The 17,131-nt window shown below is 42.6% G+C and overlaps 1 long non-coding RNA gene across 3 annotated transcripts in view; it reads left to right on the plus strand.

The window, feature by feature from the left end:
• Positions 1-17,131, plus strand: part of LOC129631349 (uncharacterized) — a 45,421-nt gene that overhangs the window by 16,361 nt on the left and 11,929 nt on the right. The window contains exons 3-4 of one of the 3 annotated variants that reach the window (XR_008704006.1): positions 6,607-6,704; positions 6,890-12,768. This is a non-coding gene — a long non-coding RNA (uncharacterized LOC129631349). Of the gene's footprint in view, positions 1-6,606; positions 12,769-17,131 lie in introns of those variants that run through there. The other 2 variants (XR_008704007.1, XR_008704005.1) reach the window with 2 other exon arrangements.

Raw genomic sequence — 17,131 nt, forward strand, 5'->3', positions numbered from 1 at the left:
TCACCTTTCAAGTGTGTCTTTGAAGCTTCTCTTTCTGAATTGTTCTGGGAGAGTCTTATGTGAATAAATACCCACCCACCTTGCACAGTGTTGACCAGCATAACCTTTCTACACACTTTGCAGCCCCTGAGAACCAGACAAAGCATCTTCCATAATCAGTGTTTTATTATTTTTTGAGAGCTATCGTGTAGGAAATAGATACATTCAAGGGGAAACAGGCAAGCTACCAGCCATCAGAAGGAAAGAAAGAAATAATTGCTTTTTAATACATTATGTATCACCTGTTCAATGCTAACATCTTTCTTGTGGAGCTCAGAACTTCAGTCACACTAAAATAGGCTCTTATTTACTCGCCATTGTATAAATGTAGACAATAAAACTATGAGGCTTCCTTGGTGGCTCAGACAGTAAAAGAATCCACTTGCAATGCAGGAGATCTGGGTTCGACCCCTGGATCCGGAAGATCTCCTGAAGAAGGGAACGGCTACCCCTTCCAGTATTCTTGCCTGGACAATCCTATGGAGAGAGGAGCCTGGTGGGCTACAATCCACGGGATCGCAAAGAGTCGGACACAACTGAGCAACTAAACAACAGGGAATTAAGATTCCACATGTCACTGTCAAGGCCAGAAAAATAAAAAATAAGTAACACAACCCAGACATGAACTGATCCTGGACATGTGATGCTGATTCCCACCCCTTGTACTAGGTCCCAGCTGTTCTGCTGTCCCTTTCCAGCCCTCCTTTTCAGGAAACTAAACTAAGGGGTCCTGAGATTAGTTCTGGGGTTTGGCAACTAGATCCGGACCAGCTCTCAGGGAGCAGATGTTCTGCTAACAAATACTTCCATCGTGATTGGCACACGCTGTCACCTTGGTGGGCTGGCTCAGAAGCAAAAGCCAACGAGTAAATGGACCATGGAAGCTGAATTACCAGCCCAGCCCTTGGTGGTTTTTAAATTATAGATTTTTAAACAAAGCTAAATATAGAGCAATTAAGAAATGGCTCCACGTTCTACTCCAAAGAACAAAACAGCTGAAGTGGAGTTAACATCACACATGCATATGCATGAGATGAACAGAGGGAGCTGCTTAGAGTAAAACCCACACTCTCTCGCTGGGTTTTCTCTAGCATAGCCCACATGTTCCTGCCTCGGGGCCTTTGAACATGCTGTTCCCACCACCCCATCTGATCACTCCCATTCCATTCTCCTCTTTGCTAGTTCTTTCTCTTTCTTTTGAACAGTCACCTCCTTAGATTCTCCCCCAATTCCCCTCTCAGTCCATTTTATCTCTTCTCATGGGTTTTACGACCACTGGCCATTTTTTTTTTCATTTATTTCCTTTTTTTGGGTCTCATTCCCCTACTGGTGCCCAAAGCCTCTTTTTCTTCATCTGCACCATAATGATAGTATTTCCACTCTGCCTGTTGCTGTGACAACCGAGATGCTGAAAGCCAATCGCCTTCACTGGTCTCCCCTCCTTTGGCTCAATAGGACTGCTAGTCTGTTTTATAAAAATGATTAATATGGCGGTTGCCAAGGGCTAAAACATCTATTTCTGCTTTATTGACTATGCCAAAGCCTTTGACTGTGTGGATCACAATAAACTGGGGAAAATTCTGAAAGAGATGGGAATACCAGACCACCTGACCTGCCTCTTGAGAAACCTATATGCAGGTCAGGAAGCAACAGTTAGAACCGGACATGGAACAACAGACTGGTTCCAAATAGGAAAAGGAGTACGTTAAGGCTGTATATTGTCACCCTGCTTATTTAACTTATATGTAGAGTACATCATGAGAAACGCTGGGCTGGAAGAAGCACAAGCTGAAATCAAGATTGCTGGGAGAGATATCAATAACCTCAGATATGCAGATGGCACCACCCTTATGGCAGAAAGTGAAGAGGAACTAAAAAGCCTCTTGATGAAAGTGAAAGAGGAGAGTGAAAAAGTTGGCTTAAAGCTCAACATTCAGAAAACGAAGATCATGGCATCCGGTCCCATCACTTCATGGGAAATAGATGGGGAAACAGTGGAAACAGTGTCAGACTTTTTTGGGGCTCCAAAATCACTGCAGATGGTGATTGCAGCCATGAAATTAAAAGATGCTTACTCCTTGGAAGGAAAGTTATGACCAACCTAGATAGCATATTCAAAAGCAGAGACATTACTTTGCCAACAAAGGTCCGTCTAGTCAAGACTATGGTTTTTCCAGTGGTCATGTTTGGATGTGAGAGTTGGACTGTGAAGAAAGCTGAGCCCTGAAGAATTGATGCTTTTGAACTGTGGTGTTAGAGAAGACTCTTGAGAGTCCCTTGGACTGCAAGGAGATCCAACCAGTCCATTCTAAAGGAGATCAGCCCTGGGATTTCTTTGGAAGGAATGATGCTAAAGCTGAAACTCCAGTACTTTGGCCACCTCATGTGAAGAGTTGACTCATTGGAAAAGACTCTGATGCTGAGAGGGACTGGGGGCAGGAGAAGAAGGGGATGACAGAGGATGAGATGGCTGGATGGCATCACCGATTTGATGGACATAAGTTTGAGTAAACTCCAGGAGTTGTTGATGGACAGGGAGGCCTGGCATGCTGCAATTCATGGGGTCGATAAGAGTCGGACACGACTGAGCGACTGAACTGAACTGAAGGGCTGAAAGGAGAGGGAAATGAATGAATATAGAGTTTTAGTTTGGTAAGATGAAAAAGTTTCATTGCATATCAATGTGAATATAATTGAAAGTACTGAACTATATACACTTAAGATAGCTAAGATGGTAAGTTTTGTGTATGTATTTTTTACCACATTTTTTAAAAAATTAATGTATATAATATGATAACTTTTGTGTAAGAAACATGAGAAAATGGAAAATAATATATATATAGTATTTTGTAATATATATTACAAAAATAGTGTATTTGAATATGTATTACATATTAAAATATTATAATATTAAATTATATATATTATATATTGTACATATTTAACCTATTATATTAAAATATATATTACAAATAGTAAATTTGAACATAGTATTTTTATATATATTGTATTTTTGTAAAAAGAAACTGAGAAAAGATAAACCAGAAATGAATGAAAATGGTTTCCTATCATGATGGGCTGGAAAAGGGCAAAAGAGAAGGAAGGGGTGGGAAGGAGAATTTAGTGAATACACCCTTTTAAATAAGGTTCTGACGTTTGAACCTTGTGACTATTTTAAAAGAACAGAGTTAAATTTGAAAGTGTCTGGAAAGTAAACCCTAACACAAATCAAACAGAAATGAATTAACTAAACTACCTATCACAATGATAATATAACCACACACCCACACAAAAGTACTTGTAGCAACTTTTGAACATAATATTCCAACAGTTAACATATAGTGGGATGTAGTCTAAGAACAAAAAAAGTATAAAGAAATCTTGAACTTTATTTAAAGCATCTTTTATCCATAGGAGTATCTGTGTGGTAAATCTGAACAATTTTGTATATATTGTAGGAAAGGGCAAATGAGTCAGTACATCAATATCGTTGGTACCCAGTGTCCTCCCTGTGAGAGAGAGCAAATGTATGGAGTGAATGCAGAAACTGAATTGAAGATATCACATTAATCCAAGAATCATGACTGGGAGAGAAATCATATGAGGTCAAAACTGTTTGGAACAGTTCTCCTTAATATGGTTCCCTGAAGAAGCATTCCATGCTACCTGGATTTTAGAAGAGTCCTTGATTCTTTTAGTGTGGCTTTTCCTTTATTCTTAGAACAACTCCATGCTTTTCTCTGATGGTCAGTTTTATGTGTCCATGTAGCCAGGCTATAGTCTCCAGTTACTTAATCAAATACTAATGTCAGTGCTACAATGCAAGAATTTTGTAGATGTGATTAAGGTCCCTAATCAGTTGACTTTCCATAGGGAGATTATTCTAGATAATCTGGGCATAACTAATTCAATCAGCCAAATGACTTGAAGAACAGGATAGAGGCTTTCTAGAAGAGAAGAAATTCTGCCTGTGGACCGCATCTCTAGCCCATGCCTGAGAGTTCCATCCTGCCTTCCTGATAGCCTATCATACAGATTTAGGACTTGCCTAGTCAGCCAATTCCTTGCAATAAACCTCTTAATTATATCTTCTACTGGTTCTGTTTCTTAGACTGAACCCTAACTGATATATCTTCTAATAGACTTCTTTTGTTTCTCCTTTAATTCAGTTTCTGTTACTTATCACCAAGTAATGTAGCCCCACTTAAATCAGTGTTGAGAATGTCGCCATCACTCTTACTCTAGCAACTTCTCAGAGAAGGTCAGCCATAACCTCTACCCCTCATCAGACATGGGCCCTGTGTTGACCAAGGACTCCTCCTTCCAGATTTGGGGGCCCTGCCAGGATTCAGTGAATAAATAACTAGCTCTATTGTAACAGCCTGTAAGAACAGCCATTTCTGGGGTTCCTCCCTCTGTGTTCTGGTAATCAGACTTGGGATTTGTCAGAGGCCCTGAAATATTCATGAACAACTGCTTCAGCGATTTCAACAGCTGCACAAATAGAGATGAAATCCACAGGGGAAGCAGGAAGACAGGGGTTCTGGGGTTTTCATGTCATCTTCTCATTTATTCTCAATCCCATCAGACAAAGAAAGAATTTGGGAAATTCCAAGGAACTCTGATAGCCAGACAGTGCCAAGCTTCAGGCAGGAAGCTAAGGACCTCAAAGGCCAGGGCATCAGAATCCCCTGGGGGCTGGGGGGTGGGCGGAGTTTCTTAAAATACAGGTTGCTGGGCCCCACTACAGATTATCCAATCCAGTAGGTCTGGGGTGGGACCTGGAATTTTGCATTTTTAACAAATTGCCAGGAGGTGCCCATGCTGCAGTTCAGGTGACCTTACTGCTTTACAATATTAAAGCAATAGCTTAAAAAGACAAGAATGTAGATAGTCGATGCTTTATCTGTCTAATGAAAACCAGTCTGAGTCTTTTTCTTATCTGAGTCTCTTCTCTGAATTTTGGGCTTTGCACTGAACTGCTGGGAGCTACCTGGTCATTACAGGATGTGATCAGAGGCCTCAAAGTCATCAATTTGAAGGCCATTCTGAGCAAGACCCATACCATTATCTCTAGATTCCAGCCACTCCTGTAAGACAGTTCCACAACTTTCTACCTGTATGTCTCGGTAAATGATTTTAAATCTCCGTTCTCAGTTTCCTTATCTAAGAAATGGGGACAACAATGGTCACTACTTTCTGGACTATTGTAAAGGCATCCTAAACTGATGTGGATTAGTGGTGGCTCATAGCAAGCAGTTGTATAAGTCAGAATCCTGGTAAGAAACAGAATTCACTTGGGAAGGTTCCAACAAGAAAGCCGCGATGAAGGAATTACTCATAGCTGTGGGCAGGTGTGGGGGCCATGGTGGGATACTGATACACCTAAAGACTAGCAGCAGAGAAAAACTGTTCCATCTCTTAGAGCTGAAAGACAAGAGGAGGAAACTGTGCCACTAGAGGCCAGAGCATCTGGGGCTTGGACGAGGGCCACCCCGGCAGGAGCTGTAACCATGGAGGGGGGAAGACATAGCCAGAGATGCAGCGCCAGTAAAAGGAGGGAAAAAATACTCTTTCTCTCTCTTCCCAACTTATGATTTCCTGCTGGCCTTCCCACTGGCTGAAGCCAAAGGGCAGTGAGACGCAGAGATGCAGTACACAAGAGTCTACTTCCTGGATCACAGAGCAGGAAAAGAAGGGCAGAAAGAGGATGGAGCACTGCAGTACCAAGTAGAGACTCAAGAACACAGTGCTCGATTAGCGTGTGCCATGGTGAGAGATACAGTGAACGCACATTTCTCACTTCCTGGGACAATTCCATTTTATTGTTGCTTGTTTTTTAATTGGAGGAAAATTGCCTTATAATGTTGTCTTGGTCTCTGCCATCCAACAAGGTGAATCAGTCATAATTATACAGATATCCCCTCACTCTTGAGCCTCCTTGCTGAAAAGACACGTGTACCCCAATGTTCATTGCAGCACTATTTACAATAGCCAGGACAATTCCAGTTTATGCCCATGGTATGTTTTCGTTCCCAAAGTTTTACCAGTTGGGAAGATAAATTATATGATCACCCTAGGTATTTATCAAATATATGAAAATCTGATCTGCAATGGGAAGAGAGTTCCAAAAAAATCATTTTGGTTCTTTGGAGACAATGTGTCCAAACTAATGTTCTGTTTATTGATGCAAGTGGGGGTTACATGGGTGTATTCAACTAGTGAACACATATATATGGAAAGATACACATTTGTGATTTCCAGAAAACTTTTCTGTATTTATACTATACATCAATAAGTAAGTTTATTGTTTTTGAGTATCCAAGCCACACCATGCTCAGAGCCAAGAACACAGAAAATAGCTATTTCACTAGAGCACACTAGAATGCTCTGTAAAAAAGAACCTAACCCAGGAAACAGGGTGGCAGGGGCACTTGTTGCTGTTGTTAAGTTGCTAAGTTGTGTCCAACTTTTTGCAACCCGATTTCCTGGGTCAGGTCCACCAAGCTTCTCTGTCCATGGGATTTCCCAGGCAAGAATATAATGGGTTGTCATTTCCTTCTCCAGGGGATCTTCTTGACCCAGGGATTGAACCCAAGTCTCCTGCGTCGCAGATGGATTCTTGACCGCTGAGCCATCAGGCAAGCCCACTGGATCCCACTGGGGTATGCTTAAGAAATACCCCAAGGGGGCTATAAGGAGCCAGGACAGAGTTAAGTCTCTGTATCCAAAGAATCTACTCCACATCCCTACTCACTGCTTTATCTGTTTAGCAAACTCGCCCCACATCTCGCCTCCTCTTTGTGCCTGACATCTAGCAGGATCTTTGAAATTTATTTTCTCCTTTTAGCCTGCTGTATTTTTAATGTCTGACTGAAAGAACAAAGGAAGGCGAACACCAGACAAGATCGTTTCATTCCTCCAACGAGCTGTTGTGCAGCCCGGTTCAAGCTCAGCCAACATAAATGTTTTAAAATTCTGCCTTTGCACAGAACAAGTGCTGGTCTAGTCATCAGCTCCAAAGTCAGGCCCCTTGTTTCTGCCTTTCACTGGGTGACATAAAAGGCCCCTGCATCAATCATTAACAACCTATTAACACAAGCAGCCCAGAGAAGTTTCCCTGGTCCAGTTGGTCAACCACAGTGGAAGAAATTCCTGTCGCCCAGCTGGCTGGCCATCCGCGTGATGCAGGCTGTTTTTCAGCTTTGAAAAAGGCCTGCTGATTTCTCTTTCATCTCTCTCTGAGTAACAGATACCTGGTAGGCTTGCTTTCCTTCCCCCCGCCACTGCAAATTTATCCACCTGCCTCCTCGGCTTCTGGCGTTAAGAGACGCTTGCGCTAACACTGACAACATTGATTCTGTGCAACCGGCGTGCCAGGCTGTTAGGACGCCTGCTCAGCATGCGGGCCAGAATCAGGTCTGTTTCATCCACACATGTCAGGGTGAGCAGGGTCTTGAAGTGTCTTGAGAAGGCAGTCGTCTGCCTAATGTTTCTGACTCTTGTATCTAATTGGTTTTGATTTGAAGCAAAACCAATCAACATGAACCTGGTTTTTTAAAAAGGCTGTGTGGCTTAGCCAGACACACCCTGGAATCTTGCAGGCCCAGAGAATCAGATTCAGTCTTAATTTTTATACTGATTCACCGTGTGACCTGGAGGAAGCCATTGGTCTGTGCCAGGCTGGTTTCTTTCTTTCTTTTTTTTTTTTAATTTATGAAAGTATGAAAACACATTTACAAGAGGCTTGGAAAATATAGAACAAAGTTGCATATGGTTCCACTATATATTACAATTATTTTTAAGTAGATAAATTAAGATTTTTTTGTCAAAGTTTCAATATCAAACCCTCAAAAATTAATAGAATGAATATATAGAAAAGTAGGATATAGTAGACCTGAAAAGCACCATGAACCAATTCAACATAATTAAGAGTTATACTGTTTTCACACAACAGTAGGATACAAATTCTATTCAAGTTCCCATAGACTATAGACCACGAGACACTGGAACATATCCAGGGATGTAAGTCAAGGGGCAAAAATGTGGTCTAGAGGTATTAAAATCATGCAGAGTCTGCTCTTATCACTCAGACTAGTTTCTTTGCATAGGAATGAGGGGTTGGTGTCCTTGGACTCTAGAAATCCTGACCTCAAAGTCCCCACCTCAGGTCTGACATTGACCTTGACTGCATGTCTTACTCCCTGCCTCTGCTTTCCCATCTTGCAAATAAGAATACGACTTGCCTTCCCTTCCTCCAAAAAAAGCTTCTGTGCTGGTCAAGGATGGAACAGCAATTTAAAGGACTTGGGGAAAGTACGGAATCAAAGTTCCAAGGATTTTAAAGCAAAAGGTGTAGCTACTTCCAGTAGGTGCTGGGTGGTCTCCCCATGCACCTTGGGCCTGAGGGCGACAGCGCTTACCCTGGGTCTTCCTCCCTGTGTGCAGCTGTGAGTGTCTAAGAGAACAGACCACACGGTATCTGTTACCTAACCCAGGAGCTGACACCCAGTCACTACTCACCATATCTAAAGGGTAGGAGGAACCATTGAATAGATAAGAGCAATGGGCACCATCTAAGTTAAGCCCTGAGGGCTTCCCTGATGGTCCAGTGGTTATGAGTCCGCCTGCCAATGCAGGGGACACTGGTTCTACCCCTAGTCTGGGAAGATCCCACATGCCTCAGAGCAACTAAACCCGAGTACCACAACTACTGAAGCCATGCTCTAGAGTCCAGGAGCCGCAACTACTGAAGCCATATGCCTAGAGCCCCTGCTCGCAACAAGAGAAGCCACCGCAATGAGAAGCCTGAGCACCATGGCTAGAGAGTGTCCCCCACACACCACAACTAGAGGAGGCCCGCACACAGTGACAGAGCCCCAAGGCAGCCAAAAATAACTAAATAAAAACTACAAAAATAAATCAATGAAGCCCTAAGATGGATAAATCTAGAGAATATCATGCTTAGTGAAATAAGGCAGAAAGAGACAAATACAGTATTATATCACTTACATGTAGAATCTAACAAATAAAACAAACATATATACATGCAAAACAGAAAGAGACTCGCAGATAAAGAAAACAAACTAGTGGTTACCGGTGGAAAGAGGGAAGGGGAAGGAGCAAGGTAAGAGTATGGGATTAAAAAATGCAAACTACTATGTATAAAATAGATAAATTACAAGGCTATACTGTACAGCACTGGGAATCATGGCCATTGTCGTGCAATACATTTTAATGGAGTAGAATCTGTAAAAACACTGAATCACTAAGCTGTACACCTGAAACTAATACAATTTTGTAAACAGACTCAATTTTTAAAATAATCAATTAAGCCATGAGAAAGAAGAAACAGGGGAGGCGAGTGGATTACTCACTACCTGCTGATTCCTCTGTCTTATTTTTATCTCAGCAGATAATTATTAATTCTTTTTTCTGCCTTTTTAAATTTTAACTACCAAGGCACTGCTAAAGTCAGCATCTGAAGACTTATATTTTAAACTTTAAACCTGTCAAAGAGACAGGATTGGACAGGTACCAGCATTCCAGTTCGGGAATGAGATCATCTACTTCTACAGCCAACTCATCCTTAGCATTATCTCTATTCCCACTCTCACCTCCTTCCTACTTAGTCGATCTACATGACAACTGCTCCCTTTGGAAGGTCAGGACTCTGTCTTCGTTCATTTATTAATCTGGCAAAAAATTATTGAGGGCCCATAATATGTCAGGTATTATCCTGGGTCCAGGAGCTAGAAAAGTGAATAAAGTATGAATATCAGTCAGGAGGGTTGGATCAATGCTGCAAAAACAAGCATCTCAGAATGGTTAAAATAGGGAGTTGACTTCACTGGTCAGCAGGGGGCTCTGCTCCTCCTAATTTCACAGATACCGAGGCTGGACAGAAGCTTCTGCATTTCTGCAGGAGTGGGAAAGGAATGTAGTAAATCAAGTACCCAGTCTTTTTTTATCATTTTTATTGGAGTATAATTGCTTTACAATGTTGTGTTAGTTTCTACTGTACAGCAAAGTGAACCAGCTACATATATATATATCAGTGGACATATATTAATATGTATAATTATATATGTATTAATAGATAATTAACACAGCTATATTTATATTAATGATAATTAATTAATAATTATATATATATATACCTTCTTTTTTGGATTTCCTTCCCAATTAGGTCACCACAGAGCACCAAGTTCCCTGTTGCTATACAGTAGGTTCTCATTAGTTATCTATTTTATACATAGTGTCAATAGTGTATATATGTTAATCCCAACCTCCCAATTCATCCCTTCTCCCCTTCCCCCCTGATATTTGTTCTCTACACCTGTGTCTCTATTTCTGCTTTGTAAATAAGATCATCTATACCAAGTTTTTCAGATTCCACATATAAGTGTTAATATAGTGAAAAGGCTGGCTTAAAATTCAATATTCAAAACTAAGATCATGGCATCCGATCCTATCACTTCATGGCAAATAAAAGGAGAAAAAGTAGAAGCAGTGACAGATTTTATCTTTTTGGGCTCCAAAATCACTGTGATGGTACACTGTAGCTATGAAATTAAAAAACACCTGCTCCTTGGAAGGAAAGCTATGACAAACCTAGACAGCATATTTAAAAGCAGAGACATCACTTTGCCAGCAAAGGTCCATATAGTCAAAGATATGGTTTTTCTTATAGTCATGCAAGGATGTGGGCTTCCCAGGTGGTGATAGTGGTAAAGAACCCACCTGCCCATGCAGGAGATATAAGAGATGCCAGTTAGATCTCTAGGTCAGGAAGATCCCCTAGAGAAGGTAGTAACAACCCATTCCAATATTCTTGCCTGAAGAATCCCATGTACAGAGGACCCTGCTGGGCTACAGTCCATGGGGTCACAAAGAGTCAGACACGACTGATGTGACTTAGCACATGTGACAGCTGGACCATAAAGAAGATTGAATGCTGAAGAATTGATGCTTTCAAAATGTGGTACTGGAGAAGACTCTAGAGAGTCCCTTGAACAGCAAGGAGATCAAACCAGTTGATCCTATAAGAAATCAACCCTGAATATTCACTGGAAGGATTGATGCTTAAGCTGAATCTCCAGTACTTTGGCCACCTGATGTGAAGAGCTGACTCACTGGAAAAGCCCCTGCTGCTGGGAAAGATTGAAGGCAGAAGGAGAAGGGGGCAACAGACGATGAGATAGTTGGATGGCACCACCGACTAGTGGACACCGAGTGGCTTTTCTTGTTTCGGAGCACGGGCTCAAGGAGCACAGGCTTCAGTGGTTGTGGCACATGAGCTTAGTTTCCCCATGGTATGAGGGATCTTCCCAGACCGGGGACTGAACTCTGCATTGGCAGGCGAATTCTTTACCACTGGACCACCAAGGAAGTCAAGAGGGGGCTTTTTACCAAATAGTATTTCAACATTTAACACTTTAGACAGCAGAATCACAGCATATTGGCCCCAATCCAGTCCAAACTCTCCCTATTCCTAATTCTGAATGCTGAATAGCTAGAAAACAAGAACCCAGTGTAATCAACAGGATACAGGTAAACTTGGACCTCAAAGCCAGTTCTACGGTCCTTCCCTGATGCTCCCTGTCTGCGGGGAACTGAGAACCCAGTGGGGGGATGGCCCTTCTCTGTCCCCTTCTGTCCCCGCTTCCCTGTACCCATCCCTCTGTTCTGTGTTGCCCAGGCACGCCAGGCCACCCTGCCTTGTTTGGCAGCTGGAACCTTTGCCAAAACCCATATTTAGTTGTTGAAAGTTCCTTGCCTTGGTGCCTCTGAAGTTAATGATGGAATCTTTGAAAATGACATTAGAAGTAAAGCATAAGCAGAAGACATGAAACCACCTCGAGTCCATCTGTTCAAGCACGATCCACCTCAGAGCTCCCGTTTCCCATGTAAAACAGAAGATATGATTTATAATTCATATCTCACCAGTACAACCCTGACTGAAGCAAACCACTTTGATGAAATGTTGGTTTCATGCTAGTGGAACACCATTCCAAATCAGAGAATATTTAGAACTCTAACTCCTCTGCTGCCACTTTGAAGTAGAAAGATTTGTATTTTATATGCTTTTCTGAAAAAAAAAAAAGGAAAAATATGTACACTCCAGCATGCATGTGGTGGAAATATGAAAACAGTTACGTGTGAATCAGCACCAAAATGTAATTACTGCTTAAAAGATTGAAAATATTTATAGACTCATATCTTGTGTTGAAGACCTGGTTCCAATAATTCTCAGAAAACTGCAAAATTCATACTTTGTTTTTCTGCTATGAACTTAATTGCTTGGAAATCTACAACACGTGAGGAACAAAATTAAAGAGAGTCAACTTTCCATCACCTCAACTAATGATCTAATAAAGCTGTTCTGAGGAGAGGTATGTGTCTGTATGTATATGACTTATACTGGTTGAGAAAATGAAAGTCAGAGTCAGAAAGAAAGACAAAAGTGAAAAGAGAAATAGGTTGAAATTTGGAAAACAATCCTAACTATTCCTACTGGAACAACTGGAAAAATATCCTGTTATGTTACAACCGAAATAATCAATCAAGTTAATTCTCCCAAAGGCCAAACTAGGCAGTTAATTGATATAATTACTAACCGTTCATTCATTCGCAGGAGTTCATCGAGCCCCAAGATGCTGTAATAAGCAGTGATTCCTATCCTCATGGACTATACATCCCAATAAAGGGTCAGAAAATAAATATATAACATGCCCTTATAAAATCTATAATGAACAATTTAGAAAAAAGAAAATGGAGGCTTCCCTGGTGGCTCAGTGGTAAAGAATCCGCCTGCTGATACAGAAGACACGGTTCCATCCCTGATCCAGGAAGATCCTACAGGCCTAGGAGCAACTAAGCGCATGCGCCACAACTATGGCGCCTGCGGTCTAGAGCCCAGGAGCCGCAGCTACCGCAGCCTGCGGACCCTGCAGCCCCCGCAGCCTGCGGACCCTGCAGCACATGCTCCACAACAAGAGAAGGCACCGCAATGAGAAGCCCGAACACCGCAATGAAGAGCAGCGCTGCTGTCTGCAACTAGAAAAAAGCCCAGCACAGTCAAAAATAAATAATTTTAAAAAGAAGAAGAAGAAAGCAGAGAATGATTTAAAAATAGGAAAAGGGTATGCCATTTTTGATTGGGAAGGCTTTTTTGGAGAGATTTGAGTCATTACCTGAATTAACTGAGGGAGACAATTGTGCAAAGACCTGGAGCTCAAGCACCCTTTAGAGAGGGATGAGTGGAGTGAAGAAGAGGTGGTGAGGATGACGTCAGAGATGGGCAGAGCCAGACCCCACGAGGTATGACAGGGATGCCATGCAGACTTCCTTCTGCATCAAAACCAGAAAGGGTGACTTTAGCCACTTCAGGTCAATTTAACAACCATATGCTAAGTGTCTATGACGGTCAAGGCTCTGAAGGCCCTAGGCCCCATGGGAGAAGGAAAGACAAATTCACAATTATTGTAGATAATAATAATGATTATAATAAGCATTAGATAAACATCATAAGAAAAGTACACAAAGGAATTTGTCTTTGACCTGAACTGGAGATTTGGGCAAACAGAAATGAGAGAACAAATGGAGAAAAATTCATGCACTCAATCAATCAGTATTACTGGGGTACAAAGCACTGTGCTATTAGGCTGTGGGAATACATAGCTGAACTCAAATAAAACAAGAGGACTTCCCCGGTGGTCCAGTGGCTAAGACTCCATGCTCCCAATGCAGGGGGTTTGGGTTCTGTCCCTGGTCAGGGAACTAGATCCCACGTGCCTGAACTAAGAGTTCAAATGCTGCAATTAAAGATCCCACCTACTGCAATAAGACCTGGCACAGCCAAATAAGCTAAATAAATAAATATTTAAAAAATAAAAAAATAAAAATACAAGGCCCAAGCCCTCAAGGATCTTAGAGTTCAGTCATACATACAAATACAGTTCTGACTGCAGGGAGTGTTATATAAGAGAGACTCATAGCAGACTCACCAAGGGTCAACAGAGAGACTTCTGGAGAAGGCATGGCTGACTAGGAGATGAAGGATGATGAGGTATTACCTGGAGGAGGGGGGATGGATCTCTCCTAATGGAGAGAATGGCAAAGGCAAAGATCCTGTGATCCAAGGCCTTAGAAGAGAGTAAACAGGAAGCGTCACTTGAGATGAGGTTGGTGGGGACTGAGAGGGGGCTCTGTGTTTTGGTTTGTTGTTGTTTTTTTTTTAATGTAGGTGTCCTTTTTTTGGCCATTTTGTGTGGCCTGTGGGATCTTAGTTCCTCGACCAGGGATCAAATCCGTGGCCCCTGCAGAGGAAGTGGGGAATCTTAACCACTGGACCACCAGGGAAGTCCCTGAGAGGAGAGGGGTTGTGTTTTAAGAGCCATGGAAAGCCAATGAAAGGGTTTAACTTGAGGTAAGGGCAATGAAATAAAATTTGCCTACAGACAAATTCACTCAGATCAGAGTACGGAGTACGGATAGTAGATCGGGGAGAAAGATACAAGAGTAAATTCAGGGAAATCAGATCAGGGCTTCAGCAGACGTCTAGGCAAGGGAAGTCTGGTGGTGATGGAAGAAATGGAGGAGAAGGTGAGTGATTTGGTTCAAGAAAAGATTTAGGAGGCTGTGATAGGACTCTGGCTTATGACCAACGTGGCTGTATGACTTGCTTGACAATGGACTGTGATCAGAGGTGACATGTGCCAATTCCAGGTGGAAGCTTTAAAGAGCCAGTTAATGTGTGATTGACCACACTTGCTCTTTCCCTTTGAATGACATTTGTCATCATGTCAAATGCTGGCCACACATACATCTCGGGTCGCTTGTGCAGAGGAGAAATGGAGCAAACACCAGGTGATCCACTGGATGTGTAGCATGAGTCGAAAATCAACTTCTGATAGTTTTTTTTTTCTTTTTGACCATGCCATGGGGCATGCAAGATGTTATTCCCCCGGCCAGGAATCTCACCAGCTTCAGTGCAAGCACAGAGACCTAACCACTGGACTGCCAAAGAAGTCTCCAACATCTCAAGCCTTTGCAATCACGGGATTGTTTGTTACTGCAGCATAACATGACCCATCTTGCTCCCCTCAAAAAAAGGATATAAGAAGAAAGCATGACTGGGACACATTTGGGAGGATTTGGGATGGAAAGGACAATTATCTTGAGGTCTCTCAGGGCTTATTTTTCAGCCTGTTTTCAAGCACAATGCTGCACTATAAGGGGGTCCCCTACTCCTTGTCCTCTCTAAATTAAATCTGAGCTGATTCAGTATGACACAAAAGAAAGGGAGTCTGTCTTCAGCAAATGTGGCCTTTAATGGTAGCAGAGTGCTTTGAAAATGAGACGTTCCCTTGTGAGTGTGAAGCATTATTGTTCTTCATCAGATGTGAGGATGCACTTTTTAAAAAAGGATTCAATTTAACTGCCTTGCCATTGTTTTATGACACGACCATCAGGCATTTTCAAAGGGGTCAAGTTATGACAAGAATATTTAACTTCTAGTAAGAGCAGAGAGTAATTGATCCAGAGGATGTGACTCTTGAGAGTCCCTTGGACTGCAAGGAGATCCAACCAGTCCATCCTAAAGGAAATCAGTCCTGAGTGTTCACTGGAACGGCTGATGTTGAAGCTGAAACTCCAATACTTTGGCCACCTGATGTGAAGAGCTGACTCATTTGAAAAGACCCTGATGCTGGGAAAGATTGAGGGCGGGAGGAGAAGGGGACGACAGAGGATAAGATGGTTGGATGGCATCAACAACTCAATGGACATGGGTTTGGGTGGACTCCAGGAGTTGGTGGTGGACAAGGAGGGCTGGCGTGCTGTGGTTCATGGGGTTGCAAAGAGTCAGACACGACGGAGCGACTGAACTGAACTGAACTAAGAGGATGAGCCAGGAACTGAAAGACCAGGTATTAATTCAGCAGTGGGATCTGTGGGCAAGAGAATGTAAGAGAATGATGGAGTCAGTGTACTCATTTAGAGAGCCTAGGTGTATAGAACCCAAGAGGGAACTGGTTGAATAGAGCCAAGGCCCCAGCATCTGTACATGGACAGGTGAGGCTGAGACAGCCCATCCTGGACATAAGGAAGGACATAAGGAAGGGTGGATGGATGAAGACACACACACCCATGGTCATTGGTGTCTCCTGTACATCAGGGTCTCAGATAAATGTCTGGGTCTTGAGAAGCTGAGCTGGAAGACTAAGAAACTGTCCAGCTCAGCTCCATGATTCCCACTTCATATTTGCTGTTAGAATCTGTGCTGCATCTTCACTGCAAAAGAGACTGAGGAAGATGAAGAGGCAAAGCACATCATGGAAAATCAGAAGAAACCAGGCTTAGAATTGTTGGGTGGCTGGGATGGTGCCAACAGGCAAACATATTTTGGTGTAATATTAAGGCCCACCAATCTTCCCACGGGTAGATTGGCTCTTCCCATGGGTTCATGGGTAAAGAATCTGCCTACAATGCAGGACATCCAGGTTCAATCCCTAGGTTGGGAAGATGCCCTGGAGGAGGAAATAGCAACCCACTCCAGTATTCTTGCCTGGAAAATTCCTTAGACAGAGGAGCCTGGTGGGCTGTAGTCCATGGGGTCACAAAACAGGCAAACAGGACTTAGCGACTACACAACAGCAAGGTACTACCATTACAAGGTGGGGAGGCAGGGGGTTGCAATTCCAGTCATACTACTACTAAGTGTATACAGAAAATGTAGCAGCTTTATTTTGTATAATTGATCTTCTCATTTCCCTGAGCCTCTTGCCACCAGGGATATAGGTGGAGGGTTCAGGAATGGATAAACTTGCTACTTAAAGACCACTTCACTTCTTCAGTTTGAAGCATCTCCACTGAGTTAAAATAGTCCTGTCTAGTCTCCGAGTTTGTGACTTTGGAAAGACTTACTCAGTGTCTTCTGAATACTCACTGGCGCCCTCTGCAGGGCAGCTGATGCTCCCAGAACCAAAGCCTCCCAGTGATCTGTCCCACTTGGACGGACATTCAAGCTGTTGTGTATGCAAAGGCTGTGGTCCCAGCATTTCCTCCCTAAGAAGGGCGGTCAGAACCC

This window comes from Bubalus kerabau, chromosome 17 (assembly GCF_029407905.1).
Source record: "Bubalus kerabau isolate K-KA32 ecotype Philippines breed swamp buffalo chromosome 17, PCC_UOA_SB_1v2, whole genome shotgun sequence".
Classification (NCBI taxonomy): domain Eukaryota; kingdom Metazoa; phylum Chordata; class Mammalia; order Artiodactyla; family Bovidae; genus Bubalus; species Bubalus kerabau.